General features: G+C 43.8%; 1 protein-coding gene across 2 annotated transcripts in view; it reads right to left on the reverse strand.

Annotated features, from left to right (window-relative positions):
• USP9X (ubiquitin specific peptidase 9, X-linked) overlaps positions 1 to 13,473 on the reverse strand; it is a 143,325-nt gene extending 129,852 nt beyond the window's left edge. For both annotated transcript variants that reach the window (XM_018556326.1, XM_018556327.1), the window contains exon 1: positions 12,941 to 13,473. The gene's annotated coding sequence lies outside the window, so the exon portion shown is untranslated. The remainder of the gene's footprint in view (positions 1 to 12,940) is intronic.
• Positions 13,474 to 19,608: the final 6,135 nt, after the last annotated feature.

Below are 19,608 nucleotides of genomic sequence, written 5' to 3' on the forward strand. Positions count from 1 at the left end.
GGGGGGGGGGTTACACGACACTTCACATTGGGCCTAGAGGTCGGATGCCTATGACCTTATACAAGTGTGTGCCTATATAATTTGTAATTACTAATGAAAGGACATCTGGTTTAGAGCCTGTTTTACTAGTATTTTCAGTTTTTACTGAAAATGTATACACTGCATGTACACACACAATCATTTAAAAAAAAAAAAAAAGAAAATAAGCTGAAAGAGCAAATTCCTATATGAGCAAGCTAATTTTAGGTCACTGAATCAAAAGGCAATGATGGCAAAATCAGGATCATGGCTCCAGCCACCTCACCTACAACATAGTAATAAAATTTTATCTCAGATACAAACAATACCTGAAGAGAAAAAAAAAAAACAAATCTTGAAAATTAAACTTTTATCAGAAAGATGGGAGGAGCAAATGTAAAGTGTCAGGTCTGCAGCTCCAAATAGACAAAAGAGATGGGTCAACTGATCGAGAGAATTTCATATCCACAGAGTCAACCAGTTCTCAGTGGCAATGTTGATTGGAAAGGTTGCCAAACCATTTCCAATCCTACCGCTCCCCATTAAGATAAGCAACCCCGAAAAGAAACTTGTATGCTGGTCTTCAAGTTACAAACATTTATGGGAGTTAACAGCAACAAAATGTGCCAATGATCATTCAACACAGACCAGCATGTCTGACCGAAAACTAGTATCTATTATCCACCTTTTACTGCACTGGGATCCCACTGAACTGAACTCTAAGCAAACATAAAAAGGCACAAATTATTGCATTTCTGTATTAATACACAATTAAATGCAAGTAGCATTAGTCCTTGAATTTGACTTGGTATACCTCTTGTACAGCAGAGCTCAAGGTAGGAAGAACTTTGGGATAAGGAGAAGCAGCACAAGGAGCTAGTCAGTTGTGCCATCTGTTAGAGGGCCTGCCGATAGTAGCGAGCAGACAAATGACCTCATCAGTCCACTGCTGGACAGTGAGCAGGTTGGGGGTGGAGAGACATTACAATCTCTAACTTAACAGAGAAAGTGGCATCATCTGTCTAGCTGTGTGACAATGCTGCCAAAATCTAATCTGCATATTTATGGGCTTATCCTAAGCTCAGCTTTTGTATGACACTTTATAATTCTCCACTACAACAAGCACTTACTATCAAACTAGAACAACTCAGAAGTGGGCACATAGAAAGAAGAGCATCACAGACACCATCCTTAAGACATAAAAAGCCAGAAGATTGTGACTCCATTTGCAGAGCGCGTCTCCTGAACCATCCATAAGCTCTGTTGCTTCCTACTATCATTTCTGGGAAATCTCATCTGTAATCTTATGAGATCTCAGGGAAAGGCATTGTCCTCCCTGGAGATGATGTGCATGATCACATGTCCTAGTCACAAGTGCCAGATTTTCAGGAAGTAAATGGAGAGCTAATAATCTGCCCTTAGTAAACATGACCACTGCCAGAAGACTGGGGAAGAAAAGAGAAATAAGGTGTGCAAAGAACACAAAGTCTGCAATTATCTAGAAGTATGTGTTTGTAGATTGTCATTATTAAACATTTCTAAAAGGTGTGTTTGTTGTTTTTTTTTTAAGATATGGGTAAAGGTCCACTTTAGGATGATAGTCCTGACATCTTATAGATATAAGGGCTGAGCATTTGACGTCACTCTTCTTAGCTGAGCCAGACGGACAGGAGTCCCATTGCACCCCTAGATTTGTATTGTGGTGTCCATTGGATATTTGTTTTATCCCTTTTGTCACCTGTGACATTGCGAGTACCTGCTTTTATTCAATAAATTGTATTTTTTGGGTGATACGCACTATGTCCTCTTTATATTTTGTTTCCCTTTGAAATGATGTTATTTGCGAGCTGAGGAGGTTATCTGGTCTTCAGTCATACAGGCTTCCGTCCCCTATTAAGAAGGGAAACACGCTTTGAGACCTAGTTTTGTGGGTCTATCTCCCCAGGTAAAAAGTGTTCCAATTTTTGCATTCACTGGGTGGAGGTGAAAGTCTGTCAGGATTCTGTGGCAACTGCTTACTTGGAAGTTTGAATCCATCTAGTGGTGGACTATCCCCTGCAATTATTGGCACGATTTTAAATTGTTGCACATTGGACTTTGTTCACATCTTTTCATGTTTTGATATGCTCTTATGTACATATTTTTAAAGCATACTCTTATATCTTATCGTTATATCACATATTTCACTGAATTGTATATATTTATTCAGCTCGGCACATGATTGTTATACAGTCCTGACATCTTACAGCAGAATTAAAAGGCCTGAAAAGTTTATGCATAATTCAAGGGGCATAATAAAAGAGTAACAGTAGCTTCTCAATACCTTGCCTTAACTTTCAATAGAACGACAACATTGGTAAAAAATAGGGATGCACCAATATGAAATTTTTAGACCGACATTAAAAAATTTGTCAGGCCAAACCCGAAAGACTTTTTCCATCCCTTTTAAAAAAAATAAAAATAAAAATGCTTTACTTTACTGTTAGGAGCTTTGGGAAAATATCAGGTGACTAAACAGACCCCTGATATTTCCTTTTAAAAATAGAAAATGATTGAGAACAGGAAGCCGCTATACTGCGTGGTCCTGTCCATTCACAAATGGAGGAGATATCCACAATCATGAATGAACAGGAAGTGATGTAGAGCACTTCTTGTTCATTCATAACTGGGGACACAGTAAGCATACTATGTCCTCATTTACTTACACTCTGTGATCAGTATTGGTCACAGCGGGTATCAGAAGGGCCACAGACAGGTGCCCAGCGGGGGAAAAGAGAAGCACCACATTTTTTGCTATTTTGGTACTTTCGGCACTTTGCCCATAGTACCATTTTCAGGTCAAAAAGTTTCAGGTCACAAAATTACAGTGCATCCCTAGTAGTAAAGGCTGTTGAATGTTTGTGGAAAAATAGTGGTCCGTTATACCCGCTATAGTTAAAACTACAGGTTTGTAAACAGGGACCCTCCTTTCCTTGAGCAGCAAAATCAAATGTTGCCAATTGTTCACAGCTAGCCATACACCATTACATTTTTTTTCGTTCAAACTGCTGGCCAAATGAAAAAATAAAACCGATTCCTCCAACCACGTTAAACAGTGTGGGTGGATGAATCTCCTTTTGGCTATTGCATTCTGACAGCAGTGAGTTTGCCACTGTCAGAATACCCAAACAGTGATGGTAGCCGATTGAGCAACCTGACGTTTCTCAAGATTAAAAGGACAATAGTGTTGTATTAGAGTGAGCACTAGACTAGGTTTGTGCAATATACTTAGAAATACTTAGTATTTACAACGAAAAAAACAAAATACCTGACTTAGAGAACTATGGGGTCAGGGCTTTTCCCATAGTTCTCCTAAGGGTCACGGGAGAACACAAACTAGCGCTCTCCCGTGACCCAAAGCTCAGTGTCACTCACGGCTCTCTGCAGGGACATGATCGAGCAGACCTGTGACAGTTTTATTGTCACAGGTCGGCTCAGATTATGAGGGCGAGTGAAAATCACTCGCCTCATAATTCTCCGATGAATCCAAAATCATCACTGGTGCAGCACATGACTATTGGAACAGCATTTAACTACGTGTAGTGAAGTTTCAAATGATTTTAGTTTAAATATACAGTGATACCTTGGTTTAAGAGCATAATTCGTTCCGGAAGCATGCTTGTAATCCAAAGCGCTTGTATATCAAAGCGAATTTCCACATAGGAAATAATGGAAATTAATATGATTTGTTCCACAACTCAAAAATATTCATATAAAAAGGATTACAATACAGTACTGTAATATAATACTGTACAATATATAAAGAAAATAAACCAATTACCGGTACCTTCGTGGCTGGTGTGAGGGGGACAAGAGAGGAGGATTATTGTGTAGGACGACTTTCACTATCACTAACGGAATCACTGCTATCCCTTGACTCAGTGGAATCTTTTTCATTTCGTGAAACCTTAACAAGGAATCTATTCAATGTGACATTATATTGTCGTTAAAAAGACTCATCGCTCGCACTGCTACAGCCTTATTCGGATGGTGCTTTTCTACAAAATTTTCCTCTTATTGCAAGACATTGCTTGTATATCAAGGCAAAAATTTTCAGAAATGTTTGCTTGTCTTGCAAAACACTCTCAAAACCAAGTTACTTGTAAACCAAGGTATTACTGTACAAATGTCAAAAGTCCAAGTTCTGATCAGTCAAAATTGTGGGATAGCCTTCACCATCAAAACAAATGAACACTTTAACCAACTCCATGAAAATGTGATTAAGGCTGGGTTCAGACTATTTTAGTGCAGTACAACATGCAATACCACATAGCAATGTTATGAGATGCCGAAAAAAAGAACATGCATCTTTTTTGATGCCCTGGCCAGCCCATTTGCTTTATTGCAAATTAACAAGCAGCATAATGCACTTGCGCAAATGCACTGCAACAGTGTGAATGTAAGCCTGAAAAGGACAAATGAGGTTATGGATACAAAATATCCAATGAATATCCCTTGAAGTACAATAAGCTATTAACAAAATGAAAAACATATATGGCAAAGCTCTAGATATGTGAAGAACCGGCCATTCACCAAAAAGGAGTGGGAGGCTAAATATGACAACTTGGAAGGAGTAACAATCTTCAAGGGCTAAGATTGAAGAGACTCTGCATGCAACTGTTGCCAAAGTACTTCAGTCACAGCTTTATTGTAGAATGTCAAAAAAGAAAGCCATTGTTAAACTATCATGACATCTAGCCTACAGTTTTACAGTTTGCAGAAGGTACATGGGAGACTCCCATGTACTCCCATTGGAAGGTTCTATAGTTAAATAAGACCAAAATTAAGCAAATTTGGCGATCAGACTAAATACTGCACAAACAACACACCAACCCCAAGGTGAATCAGAGAAAAACACACCAAAACTGGCAGGATCAACAAGAAACAAAACATTCTAATCAATGTCACAGGTGAAACCCAGAACAACAATACCGCTGTGTTAAAGTGTATGTATAGGCAAAACAGTTTTCCTAAAGTTTTGTATAAATAAGGGGAGAGTTAAAACTTCTGGACAGAAATTTGTTACTGTCTTGCATCCCATTGGGGATATTTCCTTTCACTTCTGTTCTGAGAAACAGCCAGACGGGAAAGAAAAGCTCTACAAAGTGAGGGGAATTTCACTCATAAGTAGTTGTCACCAGAACAGGGGTCCCCATGGGAAGAAGTCCTTAGCTGTCTTCTCAAGCGAGGAGACAGCTGTAAATGTTTGGATTTCCAATCAGTTTTTGTCTCAATAAGCCCTCATTCACGACTTACAGCCGGCTCATACAGATCCGTGCTGCATGCACGGCCGTATCGGGCAGATCCCGGGAAGGACGGGTGTAGCGTATGATTTGTACACAGCAGCCTGTTCTGCTCTATGGGAGTACGTGGCCATTGGCTCACCCAAACTGCACGTCCGTGTGGGTGTCCCTGCTCAGACGCAGACAGGATCCATTAGATTTTTTTTCCATAGTTCTACTGGCTGCATAAGTGGTGATTTAGGCATGACATACTGAATGAGGATATAGATTTCTGCCTGGGCTTGACATTTAACAGTCCCTGTGGCGAGTTAAGAAAAACCCATGCAACTGCCGAACACCAACGCTGGGGGATGTAATGGCCTCTCAAGTCACAGGTTGCCAGGACTCCATGCTTGTTTACAATAGTGAAAAGGAAACTACAGCACCACATTGGTCAGCAATGTACCAAAAAAAAAAAAAATGCATGGCCATTCCCCTTGTTAACTGAACCAACTCAGTCACAAGCGAACCCTGTCCAGCCAGCTCTTGGCCAAGGGCAGAACTTCCGTTGCTAGCAGCTAAATTACTGCAATTCATCAGGTAAAGGACTGCCATGTCTCTTGGTGAGATGCTGAGGAAGAGCCAGGCATTAACAGCTTCAGTACAAAGGTGTATGGCAGATCTCTAGTAGCACCACTGCAGGGGTTACGTTTTATTCTGCCCAGAGTTCTTCTTAAAGGTTAGCATTTAAAAAGTATTTTATTAACTGTAATTTACCTGTGAAAGTGTGTACTCACACACAAAAAAAAGGAAGAGCTATCAGCGCCAGTTCCAACAATAGCACCAAGCAATACCAAGAGAAAAACATTTCACTTAACGCTAATGTTATTAAACCTTCTGCGTCTTCTAGCAGAGCAGGGGCTTACTCAGCAAGCTACTGTAAAAACAGACCAGGATGGGTTATGAAGGCTGCATGCACATCCTAAAGCCGGCTAGCCTTTAAAAATAAATTGTGTGCCCCCTCAGTATTATATAAGGATTAAATATAGGTTTAGTCGTAGGGCAGGGGTGCCCACAAGGTCGATCGCGATCTACCAGTCGATCGCGTAGCGATCACTGGTAGATCGCCATGTCCTCTCCTCCCGCCGCTTCTCTGGATCCCCGCTGCTCTCCCCAATTCAGGTGTTGACATAGTTGCAGCGTTGTCTTTCTCTAGAGCAGGAGTGCCCATTAGGTAGATCGTGATCTACAAGTAGCTCTCAAAGCTGATGCTGGTAGATCCCGAAGGGTGTGAATGGTGGCCCCTTTATTCCATTTTGGTATATTTGTCAACACTTTGAAGGAAATGGATGCAAAGCTTCAATACTGGCAGGATCAGCTAGTGAGTTTATTAGAAAATATAGGGGGCAAGGTCTTTGACTGTAAATATACTTTAACCACTTTAAGTCCGCGGTGTTAAACCCCCTTCCCATCCAGGCCATTTTTCAGTATTCAGCGCTGCAGTACTTTGACTGACGTTTATTCCGTCATACAACGCTGTACTGAAATTAATTTTATACCATTTTTTGGGGGACAGATGGAGCTTTATTTTGATGGTATTTAATTGCCACTGGGGTTTTATTTTTTAATATATTAAAGGAAAAATTATCGAAAATTTAAAAAAAAAAACGTTTCCCCTATATTAAATGATAAAACATTTATTATTACCCAATTTTTTGGTAAAATCTAAGAAACGGGGTCACGTCGGTTAAATAGACACCAAACATGTCAAGCCTTAAAATTGCGCGTGCGAAACCTCAAAGAACTACAATACACAAAATTGGCCATTGGCGACGCTTTAAAACCTTTTAACTCTCATCAGTTTAGTGTTATCAGTGATTGATGGCCCTAAAATGATTGCTCTCCCTCCGACATGCAACATGTGTAGCGCAATTGTCGATTTCAGCAAGGAGGAAGATGCTGACCTCCCTCCCGAGCCGGTCCCGGGCCGCAGATGGGGCAGCGGATCCCGGGATTAAAGGTGAGGAGTCAGGAGGGGGGGGCGGCAGCAGCGAAATTCGAGGGGGGGCGCGCAGCCAGACAGCCCATACATACAATCGGCAGGCTATAGAGCCGCCGATCGTATGCATGTGCGAGCAGAAAAAAAGCCGTCTGGAGACGGCAACCCGCCAATGCGACTGTGCCGTCCGTCCGTTTTTTCGCAACGGGTGGACGGCAACAGGTTAATGACTGCATGCATGTACTACGTTATATTACTGGTATTTTCAAAATATGGTCACATGAAGTGAAGGAAATATCTTTGAAAAAGCATGTTAACGATGGTAGTTACCATATTCGTTACCTGACAAATTCTTTAGAAGTGCATGCTCTGGAGATGACATCCTTATCCTGCTTTCACCTTTTAGCCACTAACACAGAATATATGCATTTGATACGCATATGTTTCTTCCAGATAAGCGATTTACCAGGCAGCAAAGCAAGGATGACAGCCGCAAAGCATACACTTCAGATAAGACAACCCCCCATGTCTGTGCAGACAGGTTCCTTTTAAGGTATATGTGCAACCCCTCCACATGCACATTAATTGACCAGTTATGCGACAAGGGGCAGTGCAGTACTTAATATGAAAATATATACTCTGAATAAGTGTCATTTAATTGCAGACTTTGCAGGAAAACACAAAACAAAATCTGCTTAGTATATTAGGAACCCTTCGCCCGAAATAAGTAGCAGCTCTAAAGTAAAAAAAAAAAAAAAGTTATTTACACATACTTACATTATTCCCGGCTTCCATACTACAGTGGGTGAGGTCATCATCCTTTCCAGTGAGGTCTCGGGGGATGCGGAGTATATTAAGAGGACCTTGACTGCACCAAGACACCACTGCAAGGTGCAATCAGAGGAACTCACAAGCAACCATCAGAAAAAAAAATAAACTACTGGATGTCATTTTCTACACTTAAAAAGTGTGCGACACACACACACACTTTTTTTAGATCAAGCTCACCCGTGCTGGACTACAATCTAGCAAGCCCTATTTTTTGCGTTTGGAACGGAACTTTGGCAACGTTTTGCCACGTGTCCAATTGCACTGCGGGCGGGGGGGGCATGGAAGCGGTGCCATTGAATTCAATGCACCGTTACGCCCCCTCCCGCCCCAGGGGCGAAGTTTCTTAGCAACCGCGGTGCGTTCCAGCAGCTACCGCTCTGAAACGCACACGATCGGTGTGAACAAGCCCTAATACAAATTAGTAAACTAAAACGTGAGACAGCAGTTTATCACAGGAGTGAGCTTGGAGCAGTGGCTGCTTTACAACACAGAGGGACCAAAGGGAACAAAAGTAATCACCCCCAGAAGGAAGGACAAGTTCCGTATTAATTCAGAGATTAATTTGAGGATCTACAGCCGGGTGATATACAAATAAGCTACTTCTGTTAATAGTTATGAGGCACCCTTTAGCATAGTTTAATTACCTGGTAATTCTGCCAGTAGATCTTGGATTTTTCCACTTCCTTATACAGGGTGACAACACTTAATTCTGCAGTAAAACTGGAAAGCAGTGTTTTCACCCAGCGGGACAAGATGGTCTTAGATGGACATGTAGTTTTAAATGAACCATAGTGAAAAGCAAATTAAAGCCCAAGTGCAGCTAACACTTTTAAAGCAGTTACAGAAACAGGTTCTTTTTTTCTATTATCTATTCTAGGATATAAAATGACAGCTCTAAGAACCACCACAGTGTTATATGGCTTGTCCTAACCCCGTTACAGTCACAGTTGCCAGCAGGGCTGCAACAACTAATTGACCAAGTCGATTATAATCTATGATTGAAAAAGTTGTCAACGTTTCCAATCATCGATTAATCGGCTTTTGATTAGTTGGCCCTGTTAATGGCTCCACACGCCACGCACTGCCCGCCGCATGCTCGCTGCCAGACAGGGCAACCACCCACCCACCCACATCCACGATCGGCACAGGAACGCAGGGAGGAGGAGCAGGCGTGAGGGGATGACAGACGCCTACAGACAGGCCGATCTCAGAAGCAAGTTGCTGGAAGACTGCTCAAGTAAGCCTGCACATTCCCCCCACATGGTGCTCTATAATGTATTGCTGGGATAGTGGGATTTGTATTCCTCTATAGCTGATGGTACATTGTGCTTTACATTATACAGAGCAATGTACCATCAGCTGTAGCTGTACATTGTATGTATAATATATTGCTGGGATTTGTTGTACTCCTCTATAGCTGGTGGTATTCTGCATTGCGCTGTATAGAGGACTACAAATCCCAGCAATAATACATTATACAGCGCAATGCGGAATACCACCGGCTATAGAGAAGTACAACAAATCCCAGCAATAATACATTATACAGTAGTGCAATGCAGAACACCACCAGCTATAGAGGACTACAAAACCCAGCAATAGTACATTATACAGCGCAGGGGTGTGGAAATTTAAAAAAAAAACTACTTGTCCAAGGGCTAAAGTGGGGGCCAAATCTACTTGTCCTTCACGACCATCTACTTGTCCCAATACAAAAAATTGTTTTAATCAAAACTAAGGATGCACCAATACCGGTTTTTCGGTATCGAGTACGAGTACCGATTTTTTGCTTTCGGATCTCGCCGACACTGAATACTAATACCGGTGCTTCCGCTGACAGAGCAGGCTTCCCTGGTAATCAGGAAACCGGGCAGCAGGTAATGACATCCCGCCCAGGTTCCCGATTGCCACGGAAGCCGGCTCCATGTTTGGCCTGCTTGATTGGCCGGGAAACCTGCTTCCCGGTCAATCAGGAAGCCGGGTGGCGAGCAATGACTTGATTGACCGGGAAACTGGCTTGATGCCGATTGGCCAGGAAGCCGGCTTTCCAGCCAATCAGCAAGGAGCCGGCTTCCCAGGCCAATCCGAAAACCAGGAGGCGGGTCATTACTTCACCCACGGCTTCCTGATTGCACGGGAAGCTGGCTACATGTTCCCTGACGGCACTGCCAGTCAGAGGAAATTTTCATCTGGCTGTAAGTTCCAATATCGAGGAAGGTATCGGAGCATTTGGGTACGAGTACTTGCCCAAATACTCGGTATCGGCACGGATACTAGTATCGGTGCACCCCTAATCAAAACATATTTTAAGCGCAATGCAGAATACCACCAGCTAAAATGTACTATTGCTAGGATGTATTGTATTCCTCTATAGCTGGTGGTACTCTGTATTGCGCTGTGTAATGTATTATTGCTGGGATTTGTAGTCCTCTATAGTCGGTGCCATTCTGCATTGATTGCTGTATAATTTTATACGTTCCATTTCACTCCACACTTTTTTTTTTTTTTTTTTATTTACTTCCACAGCTTGCTCTTGTGATGGACTACAATCTCCATACAAGCTGGTAGTCCATCACTGGAGCCATTTTTTTTATCTGATTAATAAAAAACTTAGTAGTCGGCTAACTAATCGATTTTGAAAATAATCGTTAGCTGCAGCTCTAGTTGCCGGACATCTTGGTCTGCTTTGAAACAGAGAAAAATATAAAATGAATGCATGTGAAATAAAATTTAAAAATCATATTTTGAATGGCATTATTACCAGTATTAACCATATACAGATACCAGAATACAAAATGTTACCCTATACACCAAACTCCCAGTGCAGTGGGGCTGTCCCTGCATTGCAAGGGTTGCATGCTCATTTAATTCTGTGGTTACCGGGAAAAGCAGTTTTACTTACCTGATCCCCGTTCCCCTAGAAGGTACCGTCCCCAAGCATCCTCATGTATAATGCAGGACTATGGGTGCTGTAGTGTACTTGATGGCATCAGTGGCCTATGACTGTTGGAGGGGGAGTATGCTGGGGTCGGTCTTGTAGCCTGGAGAAAGCAGGTATCAGGGAACAGTACTTTTTCCAAAAGATCGGGGTGACCCAAGAAACACCTCAATTGCAATGCTTAAAAAGGAAAATAAAAAAAAGGTGTGAACGTTGCTGCATTGTTACACCCTGAGTATGGAGCAGCCACCTCGGGCAATATTACATACAAACATTACAAGGAAGCGGATCTAATATGCGTGCAATATATTCACTTGTGTGAATGTTGCTGCATAGTTACACCCAGAGTATAGAGCAGCCGCCATGGGCAATATTACATAGTAACATTTCCAGGAAGCGGATCTAATGTACATCCTATATATTCACTCGTGTGAACGTTGCTGCATTGTTGCACCCCGAGTATGGTGCAGCCACCATGGGCAATATTACATATTAACATTACCAGGAAGCGGATAGAATGTGCGTCCAATATATTCACTCGGGTGTATGTTGCTGCATTGATACACCCCGAGTATGTAGCAGCCACCATGGGTAATATTGCATATTAACATTAACAGGAAGCGGATCTAATGTACGTCCAACATATTCACTTGTGTGAACGTTGCTGCTGCATTGTTGCACCCCAAGTATGGAGCATTCACCGTGGGCAATATATTACATACCAACATTACCAGGAAACGTATCTCATATACGTCTAATATAGTCACTCATGTATATATTGTTGCACCCCGAGTATGGAGCAGCCGCCATGGGCAATATTACATATTAACATTTCCAGGAAGTGGAATAATGCATGTCCAATATATTCACTCTTGTATATGTTGCTGCATTGTTACACCCTAACAGAGCCGTTACCACCAACTGTCACAATGGCTCAGACAACCCTGCCTCGCAATGTGCAAACAAACAAAATGCTTTGGTCATGTGTTTAATTCATCAGAGGTTAAAAATGGGCAGCAAAGCCAGGACTGACTCCAGAGCAGGCTTCACTCCCTACACTAGGCCCAACTTCAGTCCTTACTTACATTTCCAGCAGCTCCCGTCTCTGCTTTGTGACAAGGGTGGATATGAGGCAAAGGGGAGAGCTTAGCATAGGAAGCAGGCTGGGGTGAAACATTGACAGAGGCCTTCAGAAGGAGGAGGAAGAACGGCAGGTTGCCATTGATACAAATCAGTCAGGGGCCTGGAATTGCGGGCAGGGCCTACATGTCTCTGGCGTCTTTTTCCCCACCCCGTCCCAATCACTCCACCTCAGTAATGGCGTTTGGCAGAAAGCAGAAGAGAAGAGGGAAGGGGGAGGAGAGACAGCGAGAGGGAGGAAATGCTGGCTTGCCAGGACGGTCAGACACACAGGCAGGACATGGACGGGTCAGAGAGAAGGGTGGAGGAGATAAAGGAGGGGGGGAGGAATATGGCTGCAGCACACCCTCCCTTGCCGCGCCAGGGACGAAGGGGTTAAGGGGGAATAAAATCGCCGAGCTCTGAGGAGGGGGGGGATACGAGGCAGAGATGGCTCCTGGAGGAGGAGAGAGGAAGAGGAGGAGTGCTAGATCATCCTCAGTCAGCCCCAGACAGGAAAAAGCAGGGGTGAGGCGGAGAGGAAGAAGAGAGCGGGGTGGAGGCAGAATGTGGACCCCCCCTCCCTATAGAAAGCTCCTATTACATGTCATGTATGTCTGTCCGAGCCGTACATGACAGGGTAATAGGCAATGGAGCCCGCTAGGCCGGCCTCAGGCTACGTGTTCTATCAGGGTTACCAATAATAAAACGCCTCACATACGTCTAGGCCGCGACAAGGGACCCCCTCCCCCCAGAATACAGAACCCATTTACTCACCGCAAACTAGTAAGTCCTCCTCCCCAGCAGGAGATTAGGAGCCGGCCTGCTGCTCATAAGAGGTGCAGAGAGACAGGCGAGGCTACACATGTGTGAATGCTCCCGGCTCTGCCAGCCACAGTCATAGAAATCAGATGAGACAGGCGAGCGTAATCGCTTCTGCAAAAGCGACGCGGTCGGGCTACTGTATTTTTTTTCCCTCCCCTCTCGCTTCCTTTATGTCCTCCCCCACAACTTCACAGGCATTAAAACTTCTTCGCGTCGCCTCCCGCTGGGTTTTTTTTTCTTCCCTGTTTAGAGGCTCCGGACCGGCTTCGTTTCAATGGTCCGTTAAGCGACTGCCGCTTTGCGTGGTCGAGAAGGTGTCCCGCAAGGTTTTAATCCCGCTTCCGCCTAGATTTTTATTTCGTTCCTGTCATTGCAGTCTCCCAGGTCTTTCTTTGGCCGGCGGTGCGTTTTTCCTGCGTCATGAGCAGCAGCTTCAGCTGAGCGCCTCCTCCTCTCCCACCATCATCAGCAGCAACCACCTCCTCTTCCTCTTGTTGCCCGGACATACACACTGTCACATTGCACACCGGGATATAGGAGCCGGCATGTTCCCTGCTGAGGTTACACCTCAGAACATTGATATCATAGCAGATGACAACCAGCCATATAACAGTTGTCATGGGTTGCTTCACATAATGAAAGATTAACTCCAGGCACAAAAACTTTTATTTCAAAGAAATCAATAAAGGATATAAATTTACAATTTGTGCATCTAGATACAGTGGTACCTCGGTTCACGAACGCTTCGGTTTGCGAAACCGGAAGTTCGGCAAAATTCTGCTTCCCTTCGCGAACCCCGCATTGGGTGACGGACACAACCGCAGCCATCTACCCTGCTCTGACACATGGTCGTGGCTTCCTCTAGTCGAGATCGCGGTCTGATCACAGTTTGATTCGGTTCGCAAACAGAATCGTGGAACAAATTAAGTTTGTGAACCGAGGTACCACTATATCACCTTGTAAAGGTAGCAGGGACATCATCAGTAGTGATAAGCTGCTAGCTTGCTATTAATGTGCAATTAGTTTGGTTAAGCCCTTTCAAAACTGGGATTGCCTCCCCTCATCTCAGCGCAATCAGTTACGTAGAGGCCAGGGGCGTAACTAGAAATCACAGGGCCCCATAGCAAAATTTTGTATGGGGCCCCGTGATTTCTAGTTATACCCCTTGCAGAGCCCACTCAAGATCGAGACTCTATGGTGGGCTCTGCGGGATCACCCTCTGGTGGGCTGGTTGCACTCCTTACCTCCTCCGTCGCCGGGCCGCCTCCTTCGTCACCGAGGCCGCCTCCTCCCCTGCTGCTGAGCACGGGCCCGCCTCCTCCTCCACTGCCGGTGACATCAGAGGCTCGCGACGTTGATAAGGCAAACAGCTGAACTGGGTTTACACTGAGCCTAGGCTCAACTCTAATCACAACTGGTGTGCGTGGGCTTTGCACCGCAAAAAAGTCCACACCAAATGTCAGTGACACACACACGGGCCAATCAGTTGTGGCCAGGCTTTTTACCACTCCACAGCTACACATAACAAAGGGATGTGTCACTGGCAGTTTAGTGCAGTTTTCTAGGTTTGTACCAAGCCAATTGAAATCACTTATCACTGTGCTGTACATAGCCTGAGCAGAGCCGTCAGAGGGGCCCAGAACCACCCACTACAGGCTGCCTGCAGAAAACTACAGAAGAGGGGCGGATACAAGACCAGTCACCCTGCACAAGGAGAAAGAGCAGCAGTGACTGGTCTTTATTACAGAGGTTGGAGAGTCAAGCAGTTTATAGCCATCTTAAAGTGACACGAAACTCAGCAGTTAAAGCAGTGTTAAGGTCTGGGTGTTTATTTTACCTTAATGCATTCTCCCCTTTTTCTCCCCTAGTCCCCCCACACTCACCGGTCCACATGATGTAAAAGAGATCTTGATTCATCAGATCAGGCCATATTCTTTCATTGCTCCGTGGTCCAGTTGTGCCTATTGTAGGAGCTTTATGCAGTACACAGGGGTCAGTATGGGCACCATGACTAGTCTGCATCTACACAACCTTACACAACAAACTGCAATGTTTTGTATGTTCATTCATTTTCTGTCGGAACCAGTAATAACTTTATCAGAAATTTCAGCTACAGTAGCTCTTCTATTGGATCGGACTACACGGGTCAGCCTTCGCTCCCCACATGCATCAATGAGCCTCGGCCGCCCATTACCCAGTCACCGGTTCACTGGTTTTTCTTTCTTGGACCACTTTTGAACACTGCAAACCGGGAACATCCCTCGAGAGCTGCAGTTTTGGATTTGCTCTGACCCAGTCGTATGGCCATCACAATTTGACCCTTGACAAAGTCGCTCAAATCCTTACGCTTGCCCATTTGATCTGCTTCCAACACATCTACTTCAAGGACAAAATGTTCAATTGCTGCCTAATATATCCCACCCACTTCCAGGTGCCCTTGTAACAAGATAATCAATATTGTTCACTTAACCTGTCAGTGGTCGTAATGGCTGATCAGTGCTGATATTCCAGGTGCATCAAAACAAAAAGTGACCTTAAATTATTATTATTTTTTTTAGAAAGCAGCCACATCCTGAATAGAAAAGTCTAAAGTCTGGCCCAAGGTAGAATGTTGTAGAGAAGGACCACTGCTCTCTGTGTGGTCGGTTTGCAAAGGTCCAACCCTCCCCCTGCTGAGTTAGAGCTACAACTATCAAATCAGCAGGGAGCATGAGCTTTGCTGATGCAAAGCTATAAATCGGATTCTCAGATTCAGCAGCGGGCGTGTAGGACCTTTGCAGAGAGTCCACTGCTTCCACACCGTGAGCAAGGGGGTCCTTAAATGCAGCATGTTGGCAGGGGATAGTCTTTTTAAATTAGGATGTGGTTGCTTTCTAAGGGCTCATGCATATGTCCATAAATCATGTTTTTATGAGTACAGCATGTTTTTTAAAGCATCTGAACGCAGGTTGTTTATTCTTTTTTGGGTTTTTTATGGACCCATGCAGAAAATGCGTGAAGAACAGTATATGTGCGGTGTGTTCAGATGTGTAAAATCAAGTTAGTAATATCTGCATTGGCACCATTTTTCTAGCAATGCTTGCAGTGAATCTTACTAATGCTCGGTCTTGCTGTATAGGGTGTAGCTGTTGTTTTTCTCTTTTTCCTGATTCTAAGTGGAAAAAGGTAACATACTCTGTCTGATTTTTATTGTCATATGTGTCTCCATTCAGGATATTTTCTTAACTCAGCCATTCTCAACCAGGGTGCTGCGGCACCATGGGGTGCCTTCTGTCTTCTTCAGGAGTGCCTTAAAGTTTTCACACAATATCATTCCTTTCTATGGTGCAGGCAGGACGGCCACCAGCACCATGAAAATGAATGACGCTTTTTCAGGGAGGGTGGGCGCTATTCAGAAAAGAACAGACGTTTACCTCCATCCAGGCCTGCTCCACCTCCAATCCTCTGCCATGCAGCTGCTGCTCCGGATGTAATGCCAGGACTCTGATATGAAAGGGGGGCTTTTGATGTGAAGGCGGAGACTCTGATATGAAAGGGGGGCTTCTTATGTAACTGGGGAACTCTTATATGAAAGGGGGGCTTCTGATGCGAAGTGGGCTCCTAACATGAAGGAGGGGAGAGGTTGTGATGTGATAGAGTGACTCTGATGTGAAAGAGGGGGCTCTGATGTGAAAGTAGGGGGCTCCTAAAGTAAAGGGGGACTCTGATGTGAAACGGATTCTGATGTGAGGAGGGTGGTCAGCTCCTGATTTGAAGGTGGTCTCTGGTGGTCCCTCTAAAATCCATACCAGACCCGCATCTGGGATGTAGAGGGGCCATACATCATTTTATACATCTACATTTTTTACAATTTAGACTGGGGTACCTCGAGATTTTATATACTTTTGAAGGGTGCCATGACTGAAAAAAAAGTTGAGAAACATGCTCTAATTTCCTGCCAGGGTTAAGGTTCCCACACACCTTGCGATAATCGTACGATGATCGCGGGAAATCCTGCGATCGTGCGATTATCGTAAGGTGTGTGGAAGCCGTGCGACCTCTACTACTGTAAGGTCGCACGACTTTTATCTTACGAACATGTTCGAAAAGTGTGTAGCATGTTCGTAAGATAAAAGCCGGACAGGCCGGTGTGCGCAAGCGCACACTGTCCGTTCGGCATTGCGGTCGTCAGAAGCCAGCCCCTCAGCGGGGTGGGCTTGCTATCATCGCAAGTACGATCTGCCTGTCCAAGATAGGCAGATTGTACGTTTTTTTAATTACCTTACAACCATCGCAAGACTAAAGTCTTGCGATGGTTGTAAGGTGTGTGCCCAGCCTAAGACAGGGTGTCACTAGGACAGGATATCTACCTAGTGAGGACTCAAACAGCAATAAAACCAAAACAGAAGATCTAACCCTTGATACTCTATCCAAACCTAAAAAGAGATGCAAGGCTGGTGTTTCTCTTTCAATACTGCTGGTATTATTGTGTGCAATCTACAGCATGTTCCTATCACCTTCCTCCACCTGAACACACCAGAAATCAGGATGTGAGTAACCATGTCAATAAATCAAGCTAAACAGACTCTACTGCAGCCATGGTCAACTTGAAAATTTAAGAGCGCCTCAAGTGCAGCCCCTGATATTTCCAGAGAAAATGAATGGGCTGTAGTGCACGTCAACACCCTGAAATTTTGATCCTGCTGTATTTTGTTGCATATTGAAGAGAAAGTTGGGTTACCAAAGCCCCAGTGGCCACAATATTAACCCCCTGAATTGCTGCCAGTTACTGCAATTATAACCCCAAGCATTGGTGTCAGTTGCCGCAGTAATAACCCTCAATATTGATCACAAAGACTGCAATAATAACTCTCAGCATTGGTTCCAGTGGCCAAACTCATAACCTACAGCATTAGTTTCAATGACAGCAAATAACCCCCAGCATTTGTCAGTGGACATAAAAATACCAACTGCACTGGTGTAGGTGACTGAAATAACAACCTCAAGCTTTGGTGTCACTGACTCCATAATAACCCACACACACACACCCACACACACACTGGTGTCAGTGATCGCAATAATAACCTCCAGCATTGGTGTCAGACGCCTCAATGATAACCCCCCTGCAGTGGTTTCAGTGACTGCAATAGTAACCCCCAACATTGGTATCACTGACTGCAAAGATAACCCCCAGTATTGGTGCCAGTTACGGCAATAATAACCCCCAGCATTAGTGTCAGTGACCACAGTAATAACCCCCAGCATTTTTGGTCAGTAGTAGTGATATTTCGAAAACTTCCTTAATTGGTGATCAGTGGCAGTGCTGTTAACCCCCACTTCTCATTTGTGGTCAGTGGAAGGGTTATTTAACCTCACTCAGTGTTTACGTATCAGATCTCATGCTCTTCCGCTGCAAAGGGGGCCACGTGTTGGACACCAGGGCTCTACTGCATTGCCCATAAATGTTCTCAAAACATGTTTGAGGCCCTGTGAGGGATAGTGGCTATTTAGATTTACAGGAGAGGAAAGCACAGCACACCAATAATCTGCACACTGACACACTTGACAGAATGCGTTAGCACAGTTGCTCACTGTTTGGTTTTAGACAACCCAATTGGTATGTGCACTGTTTATAGAATAAGCTAGTTTAGGTCTGAAGGACTTGTTGGAGCATGTCGTTACATGTGTTGGTGCGCAGAGGTGCCATTTATTTTAAATGGCACTGCAATCTGCCCTCCACAACCCACCTGCTCTACTGCGCACCAGAATGCACAATAACACAATGTCATGCAATGTAATGCTCTGCATCAGGAAAACTACTGCAGATTAGTGCCAGCTTTGGTGGGTTGATTTAACACAACACACATTAACACATGAGGTAATGCAATGCATTAAAGTAGAGAGGTGTAAATGGACTTTAACACCGCTCACAACCTTTCACTTCCTGAAATAAAACCAAAAAATAAAACTAGCATTGACTCAAATCCCGCGTAGGGTCTAAATTAAAACCCTCTCAATTCAGAACCTGTGGTATCTGTAATTAACTCAGGAAACTAACAAAAAAATATTCAAAACATATATCAATTGGCCACCATGTGTGTCACAAAATACAAAATGTATTGACATAGATACCTTTGAAAGACCATGGAACATTTCCAAAGTCACTCCTGTATCCAAATGTCACAACAGCAGGGTTCACATTAGAGGCCAATATGTGAAATATCAAAATAACGGTTTCCAGCATGATCGTTTGAGAGTCACAATCTCTTCATTTTGGGTATCCCGGGTGAATTGCACCTCCCTTCTTCTTGTCTTCCACTTTCTCTTTTCTCTCATTTTCTTCTTCTTTCTTCTCAACTACGTTTGCTGATTGGTATCTTTATGTCTAATTGTTGACTGTGGGCTTATTGTTTCTTGGTTTTTCGCATATGCTTTATAATATGTCAGCAGACTTAATCTCTGCTTACTAAATTTGGATGTGATACTTTGTATATTCTTGTTTTAAAAATGTATAAAACTTTTGTAAAATAAAAACCATATATGTTTATTCATGTAGCAGTAGCACAAAACCAAAGGTTTCATATTCTACTCCACTCGTACATTTGTATGTGCAAAAATAATTAAATCTTTGCAAATAGTGT

This window comes from Nanorana parkeri, unplaced genomic scaffold (genome assembly GCF_000935625.1).
Source record: "Nanorana parkeri isolate BGI_ZX_2015 unplaced genomic scaffold, ASM93562v1 scaffold234, whole genome shotgun sequence".
In the NCBI taxonomy this organism is placed as follows: domain Eukaryota; kingdom Metazoa; phylum Chordata; class Amphibia; order Anura; family Dicroglossidae; genus Nanorana; species Nanorana parkeri.